The sequence below is a fragment of the Nymphaea colorata genome, chromosome 7, assembly GCF_008831285.2.
Source record: "Nymphaea colorata isolate Beijing-Zhang1983 chromosome 7, ASM883128v2, whole genome shotgun sequence".
Taxonomy (NCBI): domain Eukaryota; kingdom Viridiplantae; phylum Streptophyta; class Magnoliopsida; order Nymphaeales; family Nymphaeaceae; genus Nymphaea; species Nymphaea colorata.
This window is the reverse complement of record NC_045144.1, coordinates 13,387,155-13,414,568: the sequence shown is the minus strand read 5'-3', so window position 1 is coordinate 13,414,568 and position 27,414 is coordinate 13,387,155. Positions and strand designations below refer to the sequence as shown.

General features: G+C 36.8%; 1 pseudogene; it reads left to right on the top strand.

The window, feature by feature from the left end:
• Positions 1-17,026: 17,026 nt before the first annotated feature.
• Positions 17,027-18,491, top strand: LOC116257132 (L-type lectin-domain containing receptor kinase IV.1-like; annotated as a pseudogene).
• Positions 18,492-27,414: the final 8,923 nt, after the last annotated feature.

Below are 27,414 nucleotides of genomic sequence, written 5' to 3'. Positions count from 1 at the left end.
AGGGAATTTTTTGATTTTGGAAAATTGAAATTTTGATAATGGTCATGAAAATGTGCTTGATTTTGAGTAGACTAAGGACTGAAAATTGATTTGAGTTTGGTTTTGAGGAAAGCCTGGTCATAGAATACATTTGAAAACGATATTGCAAATTATAGTTTGCAGCCATTTTGGAAATTTTGTGTTTTTTGCATCAAAATAAGTGAGGTGCCCAAGTTTTTGTCAAAATATGACTTAGTTATGGTAGCGATTTTGACTTGACTCACTACACTCTTGGGCTAGGAGAGTGAATGCATTTTTGAAGTGACTGCATGCATGCCTCCATAAGATAAACTGTATGTTCATTCATACTTTATTCTATTCCTCTCCATGCACAATTTAATTAGATCTCACATAGACATTGGTTCACCTTGGAAGTAGGAAATTTATGAGTAAGGTCCATGAGCTTAGTTAGGTTTTGAAATTTTGGATTTAAAAATTCATGGAATTCCAAGATTCATTTTGACAAGTTGATTTCAACTCATTTTGGTTAGAACGTAAGCAAAACTGGGTTCATTTGGTTTAAAACCCAATTTTTAGGGAATGCACTGCTGGGTAGGAAAATCACATTTTTGGATTCTACTAGGTTTTTTGGGACGAAACATTTTGAAAAATTGGTTTCAATTGGAGAGCATGGCTTCTGTAGAGTTGATAAATTTTGATTTTGGAAATATCTTGAAAATACCTATTTCCAAATGGCCTTTGTAAAAATTGGATTTCTTATGTTGCTGTCAACTTGACCAAAAGCCTTGTACTTGGATTAAAAGATATCTTTTAGAACCTAACTAGATAATATTCCAACAAGGTGAAAGTTATACTCTTTTTTGTCTAGTTTTGACGAGGAGGGTAAAGGGGCAGCCAACCTTGTGCAAGTTTCACAATTGTACAGTATTTCTTGGGGGCCAAACCTAAAATTGATTGATTAGATGTTGCTATCCAAAATCTACTGATGACATTCTTAATTTATAAGTTTCTAATTTGTTAAGAGCAAAAATAATTCAGAATATAATTTTTTTATATATGTTATTTCCTGTGATTTTAGTTATTGAACATATATATTCATATACATTGTTTTGATAATATATATTGGTTATTTTATTTGTTTGCTACCTTCATTTGTGTAGAAAACTAGAAAATTCTTAAAAGTATATGATATTAGATTGATCTATCTTCCATATTGCTTAACGAAGTATTGCATCACTTTGGGATGTGGGTGTCATTGCAGCCAATGGATTGAATACCCATGATCCTAGTTGGGAACATTGTATCTACTTTTCTTTATTTTTTTCGTCCCTTTTATCACGTATCCATGGTATCTGCAAAGTTCTCGTTTATTTACTAGGGTGTTAGATACTACATCTAAATTGTCATTAGGAGCTTGGTCTACCATCATGTTTTGTTTTATTTAGTATTTCGGAACTGTTTTTCTACTCTTATGTACTAAGCTAGGCTGTCCCAAGTGTCTGCTATGGTTGTCATTTTTTAAAAATCACCTGGCTTATATGGTTTTACACACTACTTCGTCATGGGTGCACATGGTTGTGCACCAGGCGGGGCTGGATTCTCAGAGGCCCGATGGGCATGGCTGAGTCTTGGTTGGGCACATTACCCTTCTCGTTACTAATTGGGTCAGTTTAGCCCAATGCTTATCAAACACTTAGCCCAAAATATTGCCTGGTACATGTCTTGATAAGGGCTTCTTAAATTGTTGCAGTTTAGAAGAGCACGTAGGAATGGTTAAGGGAAGTGCCTTTTTATAGTACATTCTTTCACCCTTCTCAAAAAAGAGTAGGGGATTTGATTCTTCTATGTTTTTCTTTATCATTTCTTCCTAGGCACCTTATGGCTTGTGCCTTGTACAAAATGTAGTTTTGTTTAGTCCTGTATTGAAAATATCTTAGGAAAGCCATCCACAAGACACTAGTAAAATGGGGTATGGGCATCGCAAACAAGTGAACATTCTCAATAAAAAAAAATATAAGAAAAGAAAAATATTTCTTGCCAGGCCGGGCTATACCTGGCGAATCTCAGGTGGCACCTGGACCTAGCACATTAACTTGCCAGGCTGGGCTATACCTGGTGAATCTCGGGTGGCACCTGGACCTAGCACATTAACTTGCCAGGCTGGGCTATACCTGGTGAATCTCGGGTGGCGCCCGGACCTAGCACATTTACTTGGCAGGCCGGGCTATACCTGGTGAATCTCTGCTCGCCACGTAAACTTCCATGCGTGGCATTGCTCGATGCCCAGCCCTATGGGTGCATATGAAGAGAAGCTGTGAAGACACCAAAATGGTTTCCAACATGTTTTCCAACTTTACTTTTAGACAATCTTAGAATCTACATTTATGTCATTAACCATAGTCTAGGCTTTGCTTGTTAGACCTAGCCACACCCTTACCCTTTATGCAGCCATCTCAAAACCGTAGTAAATAATTACAAATTTTGCCCGTCTATACCCTTACTGTACAATGACATACTTTTTGCTATTAAGGAGTTATCCGACTTTAGTAAGCAAGATTCACAGCCTAGCCAAGGGTGGGGGCCTCTTCATTGAGCATGCCTAGTCCCATCACATCCCCTCAGACAGACTCTCCTAAGGCTTGTGGTGCATTTTGAGTAGTTCTCAATATGGCCCTTCGCCGAGGTCTTGAACTACAACATTGCTACTTGTGCGCATTAAAGTGATCATTCTTCTCTAGGCAAGTTTTGAGGCTTGGCCACCTATTTAGGCCTTTTCTTCTGGTGCACCTATTCCATATGTGTCACCCTAGTACCCCTCTATCATAATCCTGCATGCGTTCAGTCAAAATTTCCCTTTCTTCCTTGGCAAATTTCCTAACCTATAGGATCACCATGAGGCCTTGGACCTTACTAAATTTAATCTTCGTCCAGTTGGACAACAGTCATCACCAGGCAATTTGTCTGGGCTTCTTCATGAATGATGCTTATCCCTACATGCCACTTTCATATTCCTCTCTTGAATACTAGAGTGTTCTCGGCCTAATTGCTAGTTTTGCCCATATCTTTCCATCAAAACCACAAGTTCTTCAGTACTTTCAAACTTTTATTTGAACCATTTTAATCAAGTCTGTAAGTACTTTCTGCTCAGAATGAGCCCATAATCATCAATGTCGCATTACTGAGACATTTCCAAATGCAGCAATCTCTTCATGATCTCCCCATTAATGTTTTACTTCTGAAATCTAGTAGGTACCTATCCAAATTTCTAGTTTTGCCTTGGTAGATCTCCAAATCAGTGAAATTGTCGTTAAACCATAAGAAATAATGGCTTCATAAAAGCCCATAGTATAAAACATAGAAAATATTAAAGATTTCGCAAAAGTATTTTTCCTAAACTAGCAAATCACTTGCATCTATGTCATGGCTTCTAGAACCCAGTGCATGCCTAGAAGCAGCCACCCTTGACCCCAGACATGGCACAACGTCAGACTGGCCACATTTCTTCGAAACAGTTTGTCAATCTACCTTTCTAGCAGTCATTCTTACAAAATTTTATTCAAGCAAATAAAAGAAAAACTCCAAAATTCTCATTGGCCTACCCCTAAACCTCTTGTTCTGGTTGCTTAGGTTTGGACCTCTTTATGAATGGGGCAACTCTACACCTCTTCACCTCATTGGTCAAGCACACCTCTCACCACTATAAAATTATGACCCCTCAAGGTTGGACATTCTACCCCATCATATTCTCATCCATCTGATTCTACATTGTTTACATGTAAATTTTTTATCATAAAATTTTACACGCAATCTGTAACAAATGAGATATCATTGTCTATACTTGCCTCCATTCTTTGTCCGGGGTTCCTAAGATGGGACCTAACATGTTGGTATGAGGTTCGACTGTTCTTAGCACTTTTACCAGGGGTAATCAAACCAAGGACTAGGCTAAAATGTTTTATTTTTCAACTCTAAATGTCATCCAAAACCTATGAAAGCATACATATCATGAATTTGAAATCATGCATGTTCTAAAAATCTAAGTAGATTTCAGAAAGAGGCTGATGACTAATAAGAAACTAATATGAAGTTTATTCATGTCTGGATCATCAGAGATCAATGCAAATCGATGATCCTAGATCTAAAATGATGCATGCAAAACTAGGTCATGTAGACCTGAAGTCTAGTCACTGCCAGCACTGGGGTATAGAACATGGACAAGGCAGATCTAAATCTAAATCCAAGAATTGAGATCAGGATATGAGGGATTCTTGTTCTAAATTTGAAATAAAGATGTCATAAAGATCATATCATGTTATGGAAATTTAGGATTGAAAATCCAAGATTTGAAATCATCGTTCAAAATCCATAGTCTAATATTTGAGATCCAAAATCTGACATACAAAATCCATAATCTAATTCTTGAGAACCAAAAGCTAGTACCTAAAATCTGAAATTTAAGATCTAAGACCTAGGATGCTAGTTCTATAATCCACAATCAATAATATAAGGTTCAAGATCTAAAAATCCATGATCCCATGTTTAAAATCTAAGATCTGAAATCCAATACTTGATATCTAACATACAAGATCCCTAATTTGAGATCCATGATCGGATTTCTGAAATCCAACAATGCGTTTCTTGAGATCCAAATCCAAACTTATTGCTCAAAATCAAATCAAGATTGATTAAAATTCAAGATCTAAAAAACGAAGATCTATTTGATAAAGAGACCCTGGTCAGCATTAATGTAAATATCAGATTTAAAATGATAGTGGACATCAAATGGTTAAAGTGAGAGATATACCAAGAGAGAAAAATGGACTGACTTGAAATCTCTAAAATGGTGAAGTTGACAACAGACTCATACCAAGATCACGACATTGCTACAGATTTGGTAGGCTAATCATCTAGCGCTAAGTCTTCTACCTCGACCAATTACGAAAGAATTGTTAGATTAATTCCAATTTTGTTTTTTTTTTCTATTTGTTTTTTTTTTTCTAAAGACAAGAGAGAAAAAGAAGGAAAAAATTCTCCGTCCAGGGGATGGAGCATCAGTTTTGCCTCATATTGGATTCTTCACAACGATTGTTTTGAGTTGATGCAACCATGTAATCTAATGTTTAATTTCTAGAACTGGCGGCTCCTGGGTGGTTGGTTAATGTGTTTCATGAGTAAGAAATCAAGACCTTGGTTACAGATGAGTTCTTTGAAAAATAAGCACAAAAAGAATGACTCTAATGTTTCTTTTCACTTTACAAGGATGTCACGTTGTGATGTGAGACACATGGTTTGTGTCTGTTATAAGAGACTTGGTTTACTTGTGGTGAGACTTTAACAGCCAGTCTAGCATCCTCATCCAATATGGAAACTGCACCTTAAACCAGGTATTGCATAATAAATTATATCAAACAATGTTGTTTGTCATTGTTTCCCTATTGTTCGTGCCTCGTCCTGCGAGAGGGGGGAAGTCGCATGAAGTAGCAAAATATGAGTGTTCGCATCCCCAAAATTTTCGGTATTTGGTATTGGAGTGCTCCAAAAAAAAGAGGTTTTGTTTTGAAATAGGAAAGAAAGGGACTCGCCAGTCGGTACGAGGATCGACCGTTCCAGGTGCCTTTACTGGGAGTAAATAATCTAAGGGCTATGTTTATAATTGATGCATTTTGTTTTAACTTAAACATCTTTTTGATTCTATATGTGGTGTAGAAAAATATTGAAAGTTTGATGTTTCAAACTTTTGAAAAGATTCTACACCTCATATAGAATAAAAAAATGTTTAAGTTAAAACAAAATGCATCAATAATAAACATAGCATTTGGGTTGATTACACCCGGTAAAGGCACCGGGAATGGTCGATCCTCATACAGACGGGCAAGTCCCTTTCTTTTCTATTTTAAAACAAAACCTCATTTTTCTGGAGCACTCCAAAACCAAATACGAAAAATTTTGCGGATGTGAACAGATGGCGACCGTGATGGGACCCATCATCATTTGGCTATGCTTATAATTGATGCATTTTAACTAACTCGAACATCTCATATGTTACCAATGATAAAGCATGTCCCCTATTTTGGCCTTGAACCCATTAGCATTTCACTGCATTGCTTAGTGATTGTGTTTTCTTTCTTGCACATAAGACTAATTGAGGAGGATCAATAATGTTCACTTAGATCTAGTATTAAATACAACCCTCCTCAATTTAAGAGTTGTTTGAAAACAATGTTTGCTCTTTTATTTATTTTAATCATCATCTTAGTCAACATTGCATTAGAGACAACTCATTTTACATGATCTTTTATATTTCAAAATTTCTCATAGCTATTTGTCCCGATCATCATGTTGCCAGGCTTGGTCTTTGGCGGTAACACAAGACTAAGTTTTACAACTAGACCACACCTTGGGCGGGAAAGCCCCCTCATTAGTATCATGAGTAGTAATTTATGGTATATCGACGAGTGATCAAGAAGAAGTTGTTGAACCCTACCCTTAGTTGCCTAAGAAAGAATCGATGTTCGTACTAAGCCATTTGGCTAAGGTATATAAGTATAACTTGACATTAGATTATCGTAACACAAAATTGTCTCAATTAGGTTCCTATACCCAATTTTCTACAAAAAAAATTATTTCATGGTAGATTGTGATGTGCATAAAACCTTATGTGATGATTTACAACCTCATTTCATACCTCTACTTCATGTTGTCTTGGTCAATCTAGTCAATCTTTTCACTAATTCAATCTTTGTCTTTTAGAGTCATCATTCAAGATGTATTCTTTCCAACGTGGTGTTACCTTCTCTTATGATCACATCATCTTTGGGGAAGGTCCTAAACGGTCCACCTACATATCTCTTGAGTACAAACTTTTGGCTCCCAAATGGTATCGTTCTTGGCATCTCACATTCTCTCGAATGTTTCCTTCATAATTTGAAGAATGTGGGCTAGAGACAGTGGTAGTAAGAGGAATACAAACAATGGATGGAAATTTGGTGCATGCAATTGCCGATGGATGGAACCCAAGGACCTCCTCCTTTTTGTTTTAATAAAGAGAAATGACAATATTATTAGATGAATTTGCCGAAATACTAGACCTCCCCACCCAGACTTGTAACCCAAATGAAACATTAGAGAAACAATTACTCATGAACCCGACTAAAGTTAATGCAAATGATCTTATTGCCCATTTTACTGAATGAAAAACTTGGCCTCTAGTAGAAAACCACGAGGATTAAAGCATCAACCTGAAAAGGTTATATGAAAAATTTGGAGCCTATGTTGAACATTTTACTTTGCCTCAAAAATTCATAAGAAGAATCAAACATTGTATGATGTTTTGCACAGTAGGAGTGACCATTTTCACTGATGGAAGTGACCTTATAGATGTTTGCATTGCCCAACTTTTTTAGACATGGGGCCATAGTGGTACCTGACACTTGTCAGTAGCAATGATAGCCTTGCCTTTTTTTTATCGAGGACTCACCCGCTTCACCATTGGAGATACTGACTTCATAGAAGGATGTACATATGTTTTGCAATTGTGGTTCCTCAAGCACGCGGGACCTCAAGCTAGTCTATTCAAAAACACTGATAGAGCATTGACAGACTTAGAACAATACCACCATTTGATTTAGCAGTTAGATGGAGATGAAATTATTTGGGACTATTGTGATCGTCGTCAGGGTCCACGCCAGTAAGGGGTCAAACCTACAATCCAAGCCAAGGCAACTCATTTCAAGGGGGTTAAACCTGAATTCAATATTGGCAAACCCATGCAGGTAAGGGGTCAAACCTTCAACATAAGCTCAAACAACCCACTCAGGTAAGGGGTTAAGCCTGAAACATCTCTTCCAACATGTTTTGTTTGAAAAATTTGTGGCGCTTATCTTTGTCACTAAGCACGGAAAACACCGGCTTAGTAACAAAGAGAGACATCTGTAATTAGTCCAAATTTTTCTAAAAGACTATGTTATTTTACCCAAGCATGAAACCCAAATTTAGATGCAAGATTCAAATCCAAGATCCAACTTTCAGATCCAAATTAGATCCAAAACTCAATTTTAGATCCAAATCGATCATTTGATGCTCAAAATCCAAATTCGAGTTCAAAACAACAAAGTCTGGTGTTGTGAGCGTCGCGCGCGCATGCACAAATGTCACCCATGTTTTACACTTCGCACCAAAATACGTTTTTGAAACTCAAAACGAAGCCGACCACTCCTTTATAACAAAAAAAAAAATCAATTTTCTACATATTTTTTTTAAAAAAGAAGATTTTATGCTCATTTTATCTTTTTTTATTCCATTTCATATTATTTCAAAAGTTTTTCTTTTTTAAAAAAAAAGGGTATCGAGCGACGTGCAGTCGCGCGACCGTGCATCACACGATCGTGTAACGCGATCGCGTAATGCGATGTGACACAACGCCTAGCGCTGTTGCGCCTCTGTCGCCCGGGCAGGGGCCTGCGACGATGCAGCACCCCCCCCCCCCCCCCCAATTTTTCTTTGCAAAACCAACCCTTGGGGGTTGGTTTGTTTGAAAATTTTGGGTGGGCATAGCTCTGCCCATAGCCCAAGGAGGTATTTGTAGTGCTAGTGGCCAATCCCACTTCGTCAAAACCTATTTTTCTAAAAAAAATTGAAAATAAATCAAAATTATTTGAAATTCGGATGAAAATATTGAGAAATTCAAAAAAATTTAAATTTTGAGTTTTGGCTCCAAAACTCTTTATAAATACCCCCACAATCCTCCTTTTTGGGCAAGAGTTGGCCGTTGGAAGAAACTCTAGTGTATTCTCACTTGAAGACTTAGAGTTTCTCATGAGCTCTCTCTCTCTCCTCTTCCTCTTTTCATTTTTCTCCAACTTGGAGCAAGCTATAACTCTTCAAGGGAGCACTAAGGATCTCTTGGAGGACTCATCTTCATCATCTTGGAGGTTCATTCAATGTGAGCTCAATATTATTTCAAGCATGATTGTTTATTTTCTCTAAGCTATTCTCAGTAGAGGCATGTAATCAATATCTCACCTCTTTCTTTATTCATTTTTTTCTCTCTTCTTCCTCTCTTCATGGCCAAAGGAGATCACCCTCAATCTCTGTTTTAGGGACAAGAGGCTATGCTCAAGTGCACCGAGAGCATGAAAAGATGAGATGGTCTTTCATTTTATGATTAAATTATCATCCCTATCATTTCTTTCATATTTTCATTCCTCTCTTCTTCCTCTCGCCATGGCCAAAGGAGATAGCTCTCACTGTCGATTTTAGAGTCAAGAGGCTATACTCAAATGCACCGGGAGCATGAGAAGATGAGATGATATTTCTTTTCATAATTGAATCATGCTCTGCCTCTTAGTTAAATCTCTTTCTCTCCTTTTTCTTCCTTGAATATTGTCTATATATTATTCATATATAGTTGCTTGGTTTTCCATTCATATGTGAATGTATGGCGAGAATGAGAGTGTGGTTTGGGACTTCTTATCTTTATATTAATTTTTGAGGTTGAGACTTGTCCAACCTGGGGAAAACCCTCACAAAATATGTACATTTTAATATGCATTTGCATGACATGTTGCGTTAGTTTCCCTTTCATCATCCCATGAGGAACCTTAATGAACACCATATCGTGTGGTTTGAGTTTCTTCCATACCCAACGGTGGAAAAAACATATTCCCTTGAATCGAGCCTGAGTTGGCTCGGCTCCTTGTACAACCCTACTCGCAAGTGATGAGAAGAAGGGGCTGTCGTTAAATTGAGAATAGTCACATAGGACCAGAATTAATGGCTCCACGCTGTCGCCAACTTCCTCATTACAGGATAATTAATGTAATGCAGGTGTATGATTTGCATTGAACGCATGCCATACGAAGTTACCTTTATGTAATGGGATTTCTTTTAGCCCATTTTAGTTGTAAAAGAATGTACCCAACAGTACCTTTTAAATCTCTCTATTTCTCTCTCTCTCTCTCTCTCTCTCTCTCTCTTTGTGACTTCATTAATCAATGATATATTTGTTAAGATTAGAAAAAGCCTAGCATCGGGACGGGTGCCCAACCGGTACCCAATACGCAGCCTGACTCGGGCTCGCCGACCAGATCCCTCAAGAGCTCTTCGACTGCATCAATTTGGTGTCCTTGGATCTAGGAGAAAACAACGTCACATGTAAGATATCGCAAAACAAAATCACAGCTCAAGCTTCTGGATAATCTTGTATATGTCCCATAACCATATGTCTGGTGAGATCCCAAGCAAGATATGTTCTGCTTTCCAAAAGGTGCTAATGCCAGACTCCGAGTACACGCAGCACTATGTATTCCTCTGTTTTTAATTTCACCCAATGTTGTTAACCATGATTTGTCTTACCAACCGTTAAAATAATGCTTTCTTGCTATGTGGCTAAGACTCATATCTGCTAGTTGGCGATCCAAAAGTCTCGAAGTAGAACTATAATTTTCAGTGCAATCATCTCTCACTTCTTATTATTGCATATCTTCTTTGGTTTAGATGCAGGGGCATGATGCATTGTATACCTGTACTCTTGCTTGAGTGTTCTAATTACATAGATTGGTGCACCATTTTGTGTTTTGTGTGGTCTTGTTGCAGAAATTGTAGCTACCATTGGACTTTGAATGTGTGTCCATGTTTTGTGCATTTTCTAATGCATTAAACGTCATACCTGCTGCCCCTAGTATGTTCAACCATGCTGTTCTTTGTTTATTTCTCTTCTTATTTTGTAACAACATTACAATATTTTGAAAGATCCAACACTATTGTCATTTAGGCCAGCTAATAGTGAGGGATATAGCAATGTTTTCATATATTGCAAGAAAATTTTAACAGGATTCTGATACTATCTCATGAATTTTGTAAATTTTGATCTGTCTGTGCCCCTAGATTGGACATTGTCTCCCACTTTACAATGGTAAAGTCTGGGATGATGAACTGAACCTGCATTTTATCAGGCTGCACCAATATAATAGTCTACGTGAGTGACAATCATCCTTGTTTTATGTGTCTATAGGGACAAGAACTTTGTGTATCTTTTATATAAGGACATGGTCGTCTTGCATTATTTTTCTTCATGTAGGGATTGCTTGTTCAATAATCTCAGAACAACAATGTGCTTAGTTTAGGTTTGCTGTCCTAAATCCCAACGCAGACACATTCTTATGTGGTCTTATGGTAGGACATGCTTATGAATAGTTACTCTTTGGGCTAGCTTCCTCTTTCAAGTGCTGCCATTGCTTCCTCTGTAGCTGGGGTCATGGGCTTCAGTGTTCTTGTACTCTGTCCCTCCTTCCCTCTACTTAGATAACGTTTATTACATTAGACACTTGTGATAGTTGTTGTGTATGAAGTAAAAAAAAATCGACAGCTCATATGAAACTTGAGATGAAGATTCATGTTTTACAATAATTTAACTCGATTGGAAAGTATTTGGTAAATAACCAATCATACATTCATGTTCCTCCTTGTAGTCAATTAAGAGACATGCACAGCTATGATCACCACAAAGAGAGAGAGACATGAGGTTATCATAATTTATACAAGCAATTTCATTTTTCTCCTTTTGTTTCTGCAATAAAATTAACGATGGAAATAACATCCTCCTGTTTTCAAGAACCTGGGAACAGATTGGATCATGTTTCTCATGCGCAGTTAGGGACTTTGTAAGGGCATAAACATGAACATTTTTAACACTTATAATTCCTACTTGTATATCATAAAAAGACATAAATCAAGATTGATTCTGATGGTTGGATTTATAAACTACTAGGATAATTTGGCGAAAGTTGCCAAGAGGCTTAACTTTAACCAGAGATAATCTGCCATTGTAGCAGTTGTTCCCTGTACCATATAGGATTTCTCCAGAATTTGGACACCGTTTTCTCCATCTTCAGCCAGATTTTGCATGTAAATGGTTGCAGTAGTTTTAAGGATAAATTAATTTTCTAATGCAGCTTGGGCTGCCTAGCACTATAGAAACATTATGTGGTCAGGCTTATGGAATAGAGCAATATGAAGGACTTGGGATTTACACTCAGAGAGCAGTAGTGACCTTGCTGATTGTGAGCAAGTATAATCTTCAGTGCTTAACATCAAAAGGTTTTAAGCACTATAGTTGCATATGATAAGCCATTCACTTAAATAACAACTGGGCTCTTGTGGTTTTTTCTTTTTAGAAATGTTTGTGCTTTAAACATATGATTGAATTTTGTCCAGACCAATAACTTTTAATGTGTTGATACTCTTGGAAAGAAATTCATTCCAGCTATTTCTTTCCGAAATGGTATACTAGAGCAAATTGGATACTCATTGGATGTATTTTTTGCTCTCTTCTGTTGGACTTTTGTTGGATCAAGGTCTCAAAGCTCACAAAAACTGTTTTTTCCATCCTCTTTAAAATGAGGTGACTATATGCAAGTATCAATTCTGTCTCAAAATTAAAAGTTTTCTCAGCAGTTTCTCGGACATGCTTTCTATGCATGTCACACTTCTTGTGTATATATTTCTTAAGTTGTGAAACAATAACTAGCAAGAGCTTTGTCCACCTGTTGATTAAACTTTAGTCTTAAGTGTTTATGGATGAATTCAAGATTTTAATGTGTCTTGTGTGGTAGGGGTCTGCCTAAAAAAGGTAGAAAAATAACATGCATTTATTTGAATACATATATAAACTACACTTTAATCACTTGCAAGTTCCGGTTATTACTAGACTACTTAATAGTGGATATTCTTGATATTCTCATGTCAATGATATTTTCACCTCATGGATATGGGATACAAAAGAAGGTGATTATAATGGAGTGAAAATTTAGGCGAGAAGCTCTTGAATGGATCTTTTTGTTGGGAAGCCTAGTAATATTGTTCTTTAATTACTTTCTTCTGACTAAGAGTGTAGGAGGCAAACAACTTAACTGGTAGCACAGCTTAGGGCCTAGGAGTTTGCTCTCTTGCACAAGTGTAAATCCTCAAATGTTCCCATAAGAATGAAGGAACAATCTTTTATTCTTCATTTGGAGATTAGGAGATGCACATAATTATCGTGTGAAAGTGATAAACTGTTATTTCTGAAACTTATTGTTCTATATGTGCGTTTGGATCTTCATAAATCAACTGAAAAGTAAAAATCTGCTTTGTGAACTTTTGTCTTGTTCAATGATGTGCAGTGACTTGTCAAGTAATAAGTTAAAAGGAGCTATCCCTGAGAGTTTAGGTTTGCAAACCTACAAGCTGTGCTAGTACCTTAGTTTTATTTATGGAGCAATTTTAGTTCTTGTACAAAACTAGTAATATAAATTTAGGCTAGTAGTATATCGCCACCTACAATGATTAGCTTTTCAGTTACTGAATTTAAATTGCTTTTTTGTTACTGAATGATTTCATATATGTGATGTCATATGAATATTGTTAGCCTTTTCTTCAGCAATAGTTGAATCATTTCATGTGTTTAGGTTGTTTGGATTTCATCAAACAGTAAGTTATGTCTTTCAGTGTTGAGAATGAAGAATATCAAGGAAAATGAATCTTTTTATCAAGTGAAAAGGAAGTCAAATTCAAGAGAACAAGAACTTCAATAGTATGGAATGACTTCACATTAGTACAATTTAAGGGAAAAGAGTTTGCAAAATGCAACCATTGTGGTAAACGATTAGGTGGACATAGTTTCAATGGTACGAGCCACTTAAAGGACATAGAGATACATGTGCCAAAAAACAAATTATTGATGGAAAACAACAAACTTTGTCGTTTGGAATTTGTGAATTTGGTGCCACTTCTTCATGTCTACATAAATTTGATATGGAGGCTATAAGAAAATGTATGGCTAAGTCTACAATAATGCATGCACTTCCTTTCAGTTTTGCAGAATATGAATATCATAATGATCTTCTAAAAGCTTTCAAGTCAAGGTTTGTTCCATTTTCTAGAAAAACACTTATGAAAGAGGTTCAGTCAATGTTCAGGACTGAAAAAAATGAGATATTAAGGAGTTTTGAATAACCACGTTCAGTGGCTTTTATTGACATTTCATATGTAGTCATTCAACAGACATTAGGATACTTATGCTTGACAGCCCAATATATTGATATAGATTGGCATTGCACTCTCATATACTTAATTTTATACATGTGCCTCCACCAAATAATGCAAATTGTATATGTGACATTTTATTAGAGTGCATTACTGTTGCTGCTAATTACTGTTCAGCAAATGATAGTGGAATAAGTTTACTGAGAAGGACCATAGAAAGAAAAAACAATATTTCATTTACATTGAGAGATGAACACTTTCATATTTGTCGAGATGGTATGAATGATATGGATGATACAATTTCAACAATTTGTGATAGTGTCAAATATGTAAGAGGATCATCAAAACAACTACATGCTTTCAAGCAATGTGTAAAGGCAATGAGTTTGGATGAGAAAAAAAGTTTAAACTATGATGTTCCTACTTGATGGGAACTCTAAATTTATAATGTTGACAGGTGCATTGTTATTCAAAGATGTCTTTCAATATTTGGTATCATGTGATTCTAATTATTAATGTTTGCCTTCTAAGGATGAGTGGTCTCATGCATCTGATTTATATTCGTTCTTGAAAGTATTTTACAATGCAACAAATCTATTATCTACCACTAAGTGGGTAACATCTAATATTGTCTTTTGAAGAAATTTTATCAATTTACCAACATTTGCATCGTGGAACATCAAATGAACATATAAGGGCATTGACATACAAAATGCAAGAAAAATTGGATAAATACTTTAAGAGCTACAATATTCTCTTTGCAATTGCAGCTGTTTTGACTCCTAGGTTCAAGTTGTCATACTGGAAATATTTGCTTGATGATTTGGATAAACTAGATGCAATGGTAAAAAACAAATTTATAGAGCGCATTCTTCATGAATTATATGCTGAGTACAAAAATATATATGATCATAGTGATACATGCAAAGGGAAAATGCATCTGCTAGTACCATTATTGCAACGGAAGAGTATAGAAGTATGGATAGATATGGGGTCAATGCGTACTTCAACTCTGTATTTTCTATAGTGGCTCATACAGATATAGAAAAATATTTGATTGACCCAATAGAAGAATTGCATCTACTACAAACTTTAACATATTATCTTGGTGGAAGACAAATGAAAACAAATATAAAATTGTAGCAAAGATGGCTCGACATGCATTAGTCATTCTTGTATCTACAGTTGCTTTAGAATCTGCATTCAATATATCAGGAATAATTTTCAATGGTTATCGATGCTCAACTACTCCTAAAAATGTTGAATCATTAATCTCCACACAGAGTTGGATTCATGATGCTCAACTACTCCTAAAAATGTATGAAATATAAGATGCTCATAGTTCAATCTAATTTAATTTACATATTAACATAGTAGTGTGATTAAATTAATGTGTTACAGTTTTCATCATGCGGAGCAAAATTCTGACGAGGAAAGTTAATCCAACGCATGACTGTCATGGTAATTTTTTTTCAATTTGTAGTGGTTAGTATTCTATTTATGCATTTTATGAACTAACTATTGTAAATCTTTTGCAGTTAATATCTTTCGTGATGCAGAGTCACGGATAAGCTTATGATAGCATGGAATGTTGATGTAAAACTCTTAGAATGTGAACTTTTGGATATTAAACTTGTGGTTCTAAATGAACCAAAGGATGTGGTTTGTACATCCAGCGATAACTCTGTCTGCGAACTCTCATGCCTATTATAACTTTATCATCTTTTACTTTTGGGCTTCATATTGTTGCATTGTTTTCTTTTGCTTCAGCTCCTCGTTGCACTTCTTCTGTATACCTCAATAACAGAAAAAGACGGAATTAGAAGACATTTCTTCCATTAATGGCAGTCTTTGATTGTGTTCTCCTTCATGGCTTTGTTTATTTTATCGTTTGTAACAAAGTGAATGATGTTTAAAGTGTGTGATCATGTTTAAGAGAATTGGTTGTAACTATGTGATGATTAAGAATATTGATTCTAATTCTTCTTGTGTAGAGAAAAAATGATTAATGTGAAATGGTGAGAGTTGAGAAACCAAGTAATGCTGTTGGAAAACCAGGCCAAGGGACGACGGGTCAAATCCTAACCCAACACAGTCTAGCCCGGCCCTATCCACCTCGGCCCGACCTATTTAGCAGTTAAAAAATGGGCCGGGCCGGGCCTCAGACATGGTTGACTAGGCCCGGTACCTAGCCTGGCCTGGCCCATTAATTGTCAGACCGGGTAGCAGGCCGAACCAGTCCAAATTTGGAATGTTAATGGCGGGTCGCGGGCTTGCCAGATGCCCACGTCAAGCGACCTCTCCCTCCTCTATCGTTGCATAAGAGAGCAAAATAGTGGAAACGAATGCGCTGGTGGTGCTTTTTGTGCATGTTTCTCAGCCCTCTTTTTTATCATGGCACTTCAGCTGTCAGGGTTTCTTCTGATCTTCCTTCTTCGTATTCTTGCTCATATCTGCAGATCACCTGTGGCTGCACTCGATAGCATCTTTGTCTTCAATGGCTTCCAGCAGTCGGACTTGAGCTTATCAGACTCTGCAACCATTAACGAGATGGGGGCCCTTTGCCTGACTAACGGTAGTCGTAGCATGATCACGTGTGGCTGCACTCGATAGCATCTTTGTCTTCAACGGCTTCCAGTAGTCAGACTTGAGCTTATCAGACTCTACAACCGTTAACGAGACGAAGGTCCTTTTCCTGACTAACGATAGTTGTAGCATGAATTCAGCCATCAAATGCCATGCATTCAATCGTTCCATTCTTCAATTAAAAAAACTCTCCCGTTGCTAGGACAACCCAATCATTCAGTACTCATTTCGTGTTTGACATTGTATCGGAGTTCCAGGAGTTAGGTGGCCATGGCTTCGCCTTCGTCGTGGCGCCCTCCACCAACTTCTCTGATGCCACTAGAGGCCGCTACCTCGACCTCTTCAACAAGTCAACAACAGAAACCCCACCAATCATATATTTGCAGTTGAATTCGACACCGCTCAACAAGCAATTTTGATGGATACAGATGCAAGCCATGTGGCCATCAACGTTAATCGTGTAATATCCAATGCCTCTGCACCTGCTGCTTACTATATAGAGTATGGCAAGATGGAATGGGTGGTTCTAGATAGCAAGACGACCATTCAGGCATGGATAGAATATGATGGACAGATGAAGCAGCTGAATGTCACCATAGCTCCATTGTCACACCCACTCCAGCCTAACCGCTCACTCATTTCATATCCCATTGATCTGTCCCCTATTCTGCTTGAACACATGTATGCTGGATTCTCTTCTGGTACAGACAGGCTGGTTAGCAAGCACTATATTTTGGGATGGAGCGTCAAGATGAGCAAACAACACCTGGACCTTTCACGCCTTCCCTCTATTAGTGATGAATCTCCTCTGTGGAAGTCTTCTAAGTTGTTCTTGAACGTACATTTCTGTAGCGTTGGTGGATCTATCATTTCTCAGGATCACAGTTGGCATTTCTTATTTGGCCTATAGGAATCGAAAGCTGGCATCCAAGAAGATAGAAGGATGGGAGATAGACTACCCACATAGGTTCTCATACAGGGAACTCTACAGGGCAACCAAGGGTTTCAAGGATGAATTGGGCAAAGGAAGTTTCGACAGTGTCTACAAAGGTGTGATGCCAGGCACCGGATTGGAAGTTGCAGTCAAGAAAGTACCACCTGAGTCAAAACAGGAATGAGGGAGATTGTTGCAGAAGTGTCGAGCTTGGGGAGGATGAGACACATAAACTTGGTCCAATTGCATGGTTAGTGTAGATGAGGAGACGACCTGCTCTTGGTTTATGAATTCATGCCAAATGGGAGCCTAGACACTTGAAAGCAGGAAGCCTCAGTTGGGAACAGAGGTTCAATATTCTGAAGGGAATTGCTTCCAGCCTGCTGTATCTTCATGAAGAATGGGAGCAAGTGGTTGTGCACAGGATGTTAAAGCAAGTAATGTGTTGTTGGATGGTGATCTAAATGGCAGGTTGAGTGATTTTGGGCTTGCCAGATTCTTTGAGCATGGGACCAACCCAAAGACAACCCACATCATTGGGAGCTTCGGGTACATGGCGCTGGAGCTCTCCCACACCTACATGTCCATGACGAGTTCGGATGTGTATTCTTATGGTGCCTTACTCCTAAAGGTGGCCTGTGGAAGGAGGCCTTTTGAGCCCAGGAAGCCCTCTGAGTAGATTATTCTGGTGGAGTTAGTTGACTATTTGTGGCAGGGTGGACAAACACTGGACGCTATGGACAAGAAGCTTGAGAATTGCTATGTGGTGGAGGAAGGAGAGCTTGTGCTGAAGCTTGGCGTGCTCTGCTCACAGACTGCGCCTGAATCAAGGCCAAACATGCAGTAATTGACTCAGTTTCTTAATGGCGATGCCTCGGTGCAAGAATATCTAAATTACAAGGATTCAGTACTTCAAGATGATGTCGGCATGGACCAATTAATTTTGTAGTATCCTTCCTCAAATAAGGTATCAACAACTTCAGGACACTTAGGCTGATCATAACATATGGAGACAACTCCAGCATGTCTTTGCAGAAGCATCAGTTAAAAGTCGTAGTTCAGTAAAAGTTGTTAAGGTAGCAAAACATGATATTTTGCTTGTTTCTTCTTGACTAGTAATCGCTACAAGATCTCTCACATCTGTTATTCTTGGGTCCGAGTCCGAGTCACCTTGCTTGCCATTTCTATGCTCCAATCTGTGTAGGCTTCGCCTACCATAATGTGTCTATGATTTGTACAATCAGTAGGAACAAAATATTCAAGGTTTCATAGTTGATTCTCTCTTTTTCTCTAACATTGTTTTAACTTTTTCTCAGCTCATTTTCGATGTGTTGAATAATATTTGTGAAACTGTATTGTTATGAATATAAGTTCAAGTTTTCATTAACCATTGTCTTACTTCTGCTTATTTTCATGTTAGTTTTCAAATTTATTGATACTTCCTATAATATTAGTTTTAACATGTGTTTTCGGCTAATGATTCCTAGAACAAAAATTTTCATGTTAACAAACACAAGTACGAACCAAATGCCAACTTTTTACAAAAGAAGATATGACAAGAATGCTTATCTTCAATAGCACGTATCAACTATCACTGAAAATTATAACCATTTACTGGGCAGGATGCTGCGCCATAGAAGACTCAGCAGAAAGTCATGTCCGTGACTCCCGATTTAGTCGCAATATTTGCATATCTCATAAATGTGGAAGTAGATACCTGCTTTGGGAAAGACAATATCTCATTAAAAATCGTTTTGTGGTGATAGAATATTGAAATTGCCACTAAAGTTCTTTTAATTGCACAGAAGTCATGCCATGAGCAAACTGCCATTAAAGACTTTTCCGTGCCACATATTTAGTGAAATTTATTGTGATTGTTTTTCAAAATGATGTCTATTTTCTGGTTCTTAGCTAAATTCATTTTTTCTAAGGCAAAAATGACTTTTCACGTAAATTTCTTGTTTGTGTTTGCTTCTTTAATCATGGATACTTACCTTCAGGATGGTTAAGAAGAAAAGTAAAAAAAAAAACTAAGATATGTTTTTTGAAAATATACGGAGTGGTTTTCAGTGGAAAAAGTGGTGAGGCATTGAGAAAAAAATGACAGAAGAGAGCAGGGAGGCCTGTGGGTGAGGGGGAGGCTTGGCCTCTTAAAAGAGGAAAAGGGTGGTCCGTCATCTCCACCATCGTCTACACTAGCTCACCAAAAGTTTTGTTAAAAAAAAAAAATAACATTACCGTCATCCCCGCCATCGCCCGCTCTAGCTCATCAGAAGTTTTGTTCTATAACATAGTGGCTGACCTGATTTAGTCGGATGCCTTTCACATTTCTTCCCAAAACCTTGAAATTAATTATGGTTCTGTTGAATATTCAGAGTGTTAGGATGGAGTATTTTATGTCGCCGTGAGTGCGATGAAATTTGGAATCATAAAGTTTCTGAAAAGAGTCCCAGTCTGAATAGAACTTCTATGCGGGTGATCCATGTTTCTTATTAACGCACATAACTAAGGTCGATTTCACTAAATTATGGAACAACTATCTTAAATCCAATGGAATATGATTTATACAAAAAAGGCTGGAAATGATTGACGTAACTTTTGGGTGGTAAGTTCATTATTGTTTTCTTGCTGTAAATTTTGAGATAGGCAGTAACTGGGTTACGTGGGGAACAAAATTAATTCCAACAGATTTTTCCATAATATATTATTATGACAATTATCCGCATGGTCTCAGGAATGCTTTTACCTTTTAATGCTTTCTAGGTTAGAATCCTGTAGCCGCTGTCACGTTCTAGTGAAAGCACATGCTTCAGGGTAAGGGGCACCTTTGTTTTTCTGCAAAAAAGCTTTGAGGTGTATGCTTGAAGGCATGAAGGGTATGCCTCTTACAACACAATGCATGACTATGTGGAGCCACATCCATCTGGATCTCTTCAACTTTAATGTTCTCAATAAAGCGACATGAGGTGAGCACCCTATACACACGCACACACACATATATATCTATTATTTGTTCCTCTTCTTGAATCTTTAATATTTTTCACCATTTTATTTCCCATTCCGATTGTTCAAGGATAAGTTTTAGATAGAGGTTGGGTTCCATCATATGATGGGCTTGTTACTGTTATTCTTTGTGTCTTGACTTGTGTTCAATGTGGATGATTGCCTGAATCTACAATTTATTTACAATATCTTATTGTTATTTCATGCATAATGTGAAACTTATGGCTTTTGATTGTTCTATTGTCCTTTTTTCATTAGGCGCATGCTATGGTTGCTACTCTACATTCTGTGCATATGAGCAGATGCTATGCGTTTTCCTTGACAGCAAATCAGATACATGTTATGTACGTAGCATGTAATTGCTTGTTATTGCACATATAACATGCAATTGTCAATGATCTTGTCAATTATTATTGTTCTTATTATTATTTTTATCTTTTCATTGTCATTGCGCCAAAATCTTAAGAGTATAAAGAATCTGGTTAGTCTTTGTGATTGATCCTTCCCAAAAACTTTTCTATCCAAACACTGTAGTAGTAAATAGATCATCTTTTTTTATTTGTTTGCTTTGTATGCTTTACTTGCTGGATAAGACTTTCCAGCAGCTAACTTGAAGATTAAGTTTCCTTATTTGCTAATACTTGAATGATTGTCCTGGTTGACAGTTTCAAGTATTTTCCACTGTTCGACATTATTATGGTTGTATCATATATATCAAGCTTATTTTATAGATGTAATGAATCTATAATCTCATCCATTTATTGCTGCCGAACAAGATGATCTATTTCCTTTCTTTTGAGATGACTGATGTTTTTCTTTGCATCATGATACATCTTTCCGGTTGGGTTAATGCAGATATTGATCTTGTTTCAATTGACTTTTGCAGTATATGTGTCATATTTTATCTCTCCCTTTGTGACTTTTCCTTATGAATCCATGACAGGACTAAGAAATCAAAATCAATATGCAGATGCTAGTTAAAATCATTTGTTCTGTTGAAAACCTAAAAGTGACCTCAAAATTAAGGGAACTTGGATAATAAGAAAGATCACTATTAATCACTAATCATTATAGGTCAGGCAATGATGTCCCTAATTCTATATTTTGCATGTTTCTCAATGATTTACCTTACTAGAGGAGGTTTCCTAATAGTGCTTAAGTTCTAAACAAGCACTAAAGGGGTACGGTTTAGGTTCAATTTAAATTTATTAAGGACCTTGTTTGAAATCCTAGAGTGGATGTTTAAGACTATTCTATGAGAGTTGATAGAATTAAAATAGAACAAGTTAATGTATATTTTAGGTCAAGACATTACAAGTACAAAACCAAGTCTACAAAAATTAAATATGAGCCTAGTTATATAACAAGCAATTTCATGAAACTCGCCGTGCAAAATTCAAAGGAGCTTCAAAATGCTGATTAATATGAATCTACTAACATTTTTCTCATTCAAGGAGTTGGCGCTACAATAGACTAAATGTTTACATTCCTTCTTTGCCTATTGTGACCTTCTAGGTGTTTCCTACAATCCTCCCTTAAATATATGTTTTTATGTTATTCCCCAATCCCTAGAGCATTACCCAAATTCTGTAGTGTGTGTGTGTGTGTACACATATATATTTTCTAACTTTCAACTTAGGAACCACAAAGCACACAAGGCATCATATGCAAAAAGACATTTACTCTAAACGGGAAATATCAGGTCATTCTTGCCTTCTACTCTAAATAGGCTGGTCAGAAATGAATTTTTCTTCCTCGTGCAACAAGTGTCACAGCTTCTTTTCTACCAGGATTATACATTTATGTCAATGCTAGGGAACAAAGAGACAAAAAAATGTCTTCAATGTGTCCACATGTTTTCAGTAACCAACATTTTCATTGATATGTTTCACTTTCTATCTCAAGCACCCACAAATATATGTCCTTCAAAACACACAAACTAGCCCCAATATACCAGAACCACGTACTCTTCCATGATACTTCATGCCTCCATTAATTTTACACAGTTAAAGTTTGTCCTTATTGTTGCATAGAACAATGCATGCATTTATTTGCATTCAGCTGAAGATACACATTGTATCTATGAATGTCTGATGAAAACAATGATTTGCCGTCGTATATTGGTACAGCAAGTGAAGAAAAGTAAAGTGCATGTCTCTCATCGCAAAACAAGAGCTAAACAACTAGACTATGGGGAAAAAGTGGAATTTACATACAAAAAACATGAAATTTCAACCACCATTTTAAATCTAAGTGTAAAACCAAGTGCAAAAAAAATACTGGAGTAAGTATAAGTGAATCTAGCTAACTCATGCATCTATTATCAATGAAAGAATTGTGAGTAAGCATAAGATTATTAAATTGAATATGTCATCCAAAGTATAGCATTCTTAAATTATTTTTTTCCAAACAAATGCTCTTAAGAGAGTGACATATGATATCCTTCTCTTTATGACTATAAAAGAACCATTTTTGTTGGTAAGCTTCCTCTTTTGTATGAAGTTGATTTTCTTGGTATGTTTGACCAAGACTTTTTTTCTTGTATGGAGAATCAGAGGTTGCTTTTTGAACATCAGGTTACCTGGCCCAGGTCACTTTAGTTGGCTTTTTCTTCTTACATTCTAATGTTTTCTTCTTACTATTTGTCTGGATATTCTTGTTTTGGATTATATGATGCCATTGTTCCTCCTGCTAAACAATTTCTAGAGCAAAAAAAGAAACTGTCTTAGTTTCTTTATACACATTGATAATTAATATGCAGCTATGTTCAACTGATGTGCAAGATATAATAAGCGAACATACAAGATATCAAAGTCAATTCAGCCTGTAATGGGCAAGCATCGATGTGATCTCAGGAGTGTTGCAGAGATTGAAAATGTATGTATAACGGAACATATAATGTAATACACAATCCATGTACAGTTTGATTATGGATTACATAATCCATAATACATATTCAATTAATACTAGGTAGTATGTACGTCTGAACCAAAATATATTCAATTAATACTAGGTAGTGTGTACGTCTGAACCAAAACTTCACATATATGTATATCTTTTATCTCAAATCTGCAGATGATTAATCCTCATCAAATTATTCAAAAAATAGTAATGGATCCAATAAATACAGTTTGAAGTAGCTGTACATGTAAAAGAACCACCAGATTGGCCTGAACCATGTCCTGATGTTGTCTCAGAAGTGTTGCATATACTTGTTGCCACTTGAGTTGATACTTGGCATTCTTGATGCTCTTCTTTTTAGCTGTTGTTTATTGTACATAACCTTTGTTTTCAATAAAGGTGGATAGCCGAACGACCAGTAACCTCTTCACAGGAACTTGACATATTTGAACTGCTTAAAAAGGTTGCTTGGTACTGAATCTACTATGTTGGAGAACTTTTCAGCTGTTGTTTTTTTTTTTAATTAAACGTAGTCATACACATATATTTCAGTTTGTCATGGTCTTTTGCATATTGAAGTAGAACTATGGGCCTCCAGCAGTTTGTTATGATCTTTTGCATATCATCTTATGCCCTTTTATAGTTTAAACCAATATTTACTTTCGTAAGTTGTAGTTTCTAAGTGAAGCTACTTTCTTTTGGTTTCATAACAAATGCATGAGATAAGATACGTATCTGGCTCTCGCTTCAATGGCTTCCACTGGTCAGACTTGAGCTTATCTGGCTCTGCAACGATTGCCAGCACGGGGGCCATTTCCTTGACCAACGATCACCAAGATACAGAAGAAATAGACAAAGTGAGTAGCTCTCATGCACACAGCAAGCAATCAACACAGAATTTTTCGAGGTTTAGCATAAATTGCTTACATCTACAAGACCAAGAGAGACTCTTCTTCATTTATCTTTTCTTCCATAGTTTACAATGATGAGAGATACAGCGATAAAAAGGAAGGAGAAGAAACAACCTCAAAAACATGTAAGAGAAAAAAGAAAGGTTATCGCTCCATGCAAAAAAGGAAACACAAATACAGTAACCGAATTGGTGATATCTCAATACAAAGGAGGATAACCTCGGTGAAGAACTCTCCAATCATATCTTGTTTAACACTCCCCCTCAAGTTGAGAATCCTGGATATCCAAGATTCCCAACTTGATCATCATCTTGGTTAAACAATCTTGTGTGACAGTCTTAGTAAATATATCTGTGTACTGATCTTCACTCTTCACAAACGTTGTAGTTATGTCCTTGTTTTGAACTTCCTCATGCATAAAATGTCAATCGATTTTTATATGTATTGTTCTTTCTTGAAAAACCAAATCCATATCTATGTGAATCGCAGCCTGATTGTCAAAATACAAATTCATGGGCTTAACTTGTTTGAAGCCAATCTCCTCAAGTATAGATATAAGCCAAACAAGTTCACAAGCAATATTAGCCATGGCTCTATATTATGCTTCTGCACTTGATCTCGAGATGACATTTTGTTTCTTGCTTTTTCAGGAAACATGATTCCTACAATGCAAAACCCAGTAGTAGACATTCCATCAAAATTGCTCCCAGACCAATCCGCAACAGTGTAACCTTCAATCGCAATATTACCATTTCTTATCATCGAAAGACCTTGACTGGGGGATTTCTTCAAGTATCTCAAGATACAGTCTACATCATTTACCTGACCTTGATGATGCATGTGCATATATTTACTCACCTCACTGACTGCATAGGTGATATTTGCACTTGTTATGGTCAAATAAATCAGCTTCCCCATCGTCCTTTGATATTGCTTTATGCCCATAATGGGTCCATCAGTCGCCATATCAAGCTTATGGTTCACTTCAATTGGAGTCGCATCTGGTTTCACTCCAAATTTTCTTATAGTTTTCAAGAGGTCCAAAGTATAGTTTCTTTGAGATAAGTACAAATGTTTCTTTGAATGGCTGATCTCAATTCCAAGAAAATACATCAATTATCCAGGATCTTTGATGTCAAACTTTTCTTGTAGAAAGTCTTTAGTTCTTTCTATCATTTATCAAAGTTTCCGGTCATGACAATATCATCAACGTAGACAAGCACTAGAGCCATTTCTTGATTTCTTCGAAGGATGAATAGGGAATTGTCGGAGACACTTTGCTTGCCTCTGAATTCCATCAAGGTAGAACTCAACTTAGAATACCTTGCCCGAGGGAATTGCTTGAGCCCATAGATTGATTTCTTGAGTTTATACACTACATCACCTTTTTTTTTATGCTCCAAGTCTTGAGGCACCCTCATGTATACTTTTTCTTCAAATTCACCCTACAAAAATAAGAGCTCCTGTCACTTCAAGTAAATGTCTGTTTCTTCGTTCAAACACCCCATTTTGCTGAGGAGTATCTCTGCATGACGTTTGGTGGTCTATTCCCATTTGGTTGGTAAAACAAGCAAATTCTTTATTCACATACTCTGTTCTATTATCTATTTTAAGAGTCTTAATTTTTACTCCAAACTGAGTATCAAACATGTTATAGAAACTTTAGAACTTAGAAAACATTTCAAATTTTGCCTTTAAGAAGTAACCCAACCAACCTTAGAATAATCATCTATGAATGATAAATAATACTTAAATCCATTGTACGAATCAACTAGCGTTGGCCCTCATACACTAGAATGAATCAAGGAAAAAGGTTCTTTAGATAAACTTTTTGACAAAGAGTAAGGCGGCCACGTAAACTTAGCGTACCGACAGATTTCGAATGCATTATATCCAAAAGTTAATCTCAGTTTGAAGATTTTCAGCACATTGTTTGACGGGTGGCCAAGTCTTGTGTGCTACATCTTCTCCTCATTTTTATTTTTCTTGGCAGTAAACACTTTATTTCCACTAAGTAGTAAAGACCCTGAATTCTGATCCTTCACCGATCATGTTGTTATCAACACAAATTTTTTCACAAAAAGGCTGTATTTTATTTTCACCCAAATGAAATTCTTAGTTATTTGGGTTTAAATTTACAGACCCTAAACCCAAGTGTAGATACAAATTGAGTATTTCATACTCAAAATCTAAAGCTGAGATCAAAATGACAAAATTTTGATGCTATCGACCGCCATGCACGCATGCACAAACCTTCCCTCTATTTTATGTCTCATCCTTGCACCAAAAATGTGTTTTGAGCTTAAAACACACAGTAGAATGCGTCGGTGACCAAATTGAACCCAATCTAAAACAAGCCCGGAATCATTCAAAACAGAGTCGACTCCGTCTACAACAAAAACCATTTTTACCCCTTTTAAATATATATTTAAAATATGATTTTTACGTTCTTTTTATTATTTTTATTCTTTGAACAACTCCCGGGAGGTTATTGTGGCGAAATGCACCGCTTATTGGTTCATATGAGACAATGAGAGGGTCGTTTCACCCCCCTTTATGTAAACAAAATGCAGCAGGGCCAGAGAGGTGCGCAAACTCGGGACGCATGGTTGTGCGTGAGGGCGCCTTCACGCGAATCGCACAACAGAGCATCGTGTGCTGCCATGCCAAGACTGGGCTTGCACACTGCAGAGACCCCTTTCCTTAATAAAAACCACCCTTGTGGGGCAATTTTGGTATTGCTGGGTGGGCATTAACCCTGCACACACCCCAAAGGGGTGTTTGCAGGGCTAATGGCCAATTCTACTTAGTCAAATCCTATTTAAAAAAGAAAATTAAAAATTATTCAAAAATACTTGAAATTCGCATGAAAATTTTGTTAAATTAAAAAAAAAATCAAATTTTGAGTTTTGACTCCAAAACTCCTCATAAATACCCCCACAATCTTCTCTCTTGGGCATGGGTAAACTCTTGGAGAATTTCTAATGTTTCTTCACTTGAAGATTTAGAGTTTTATTTGACTCCTCTTCTCCATTTCTCTCTTCTTTTTCTTCTTCT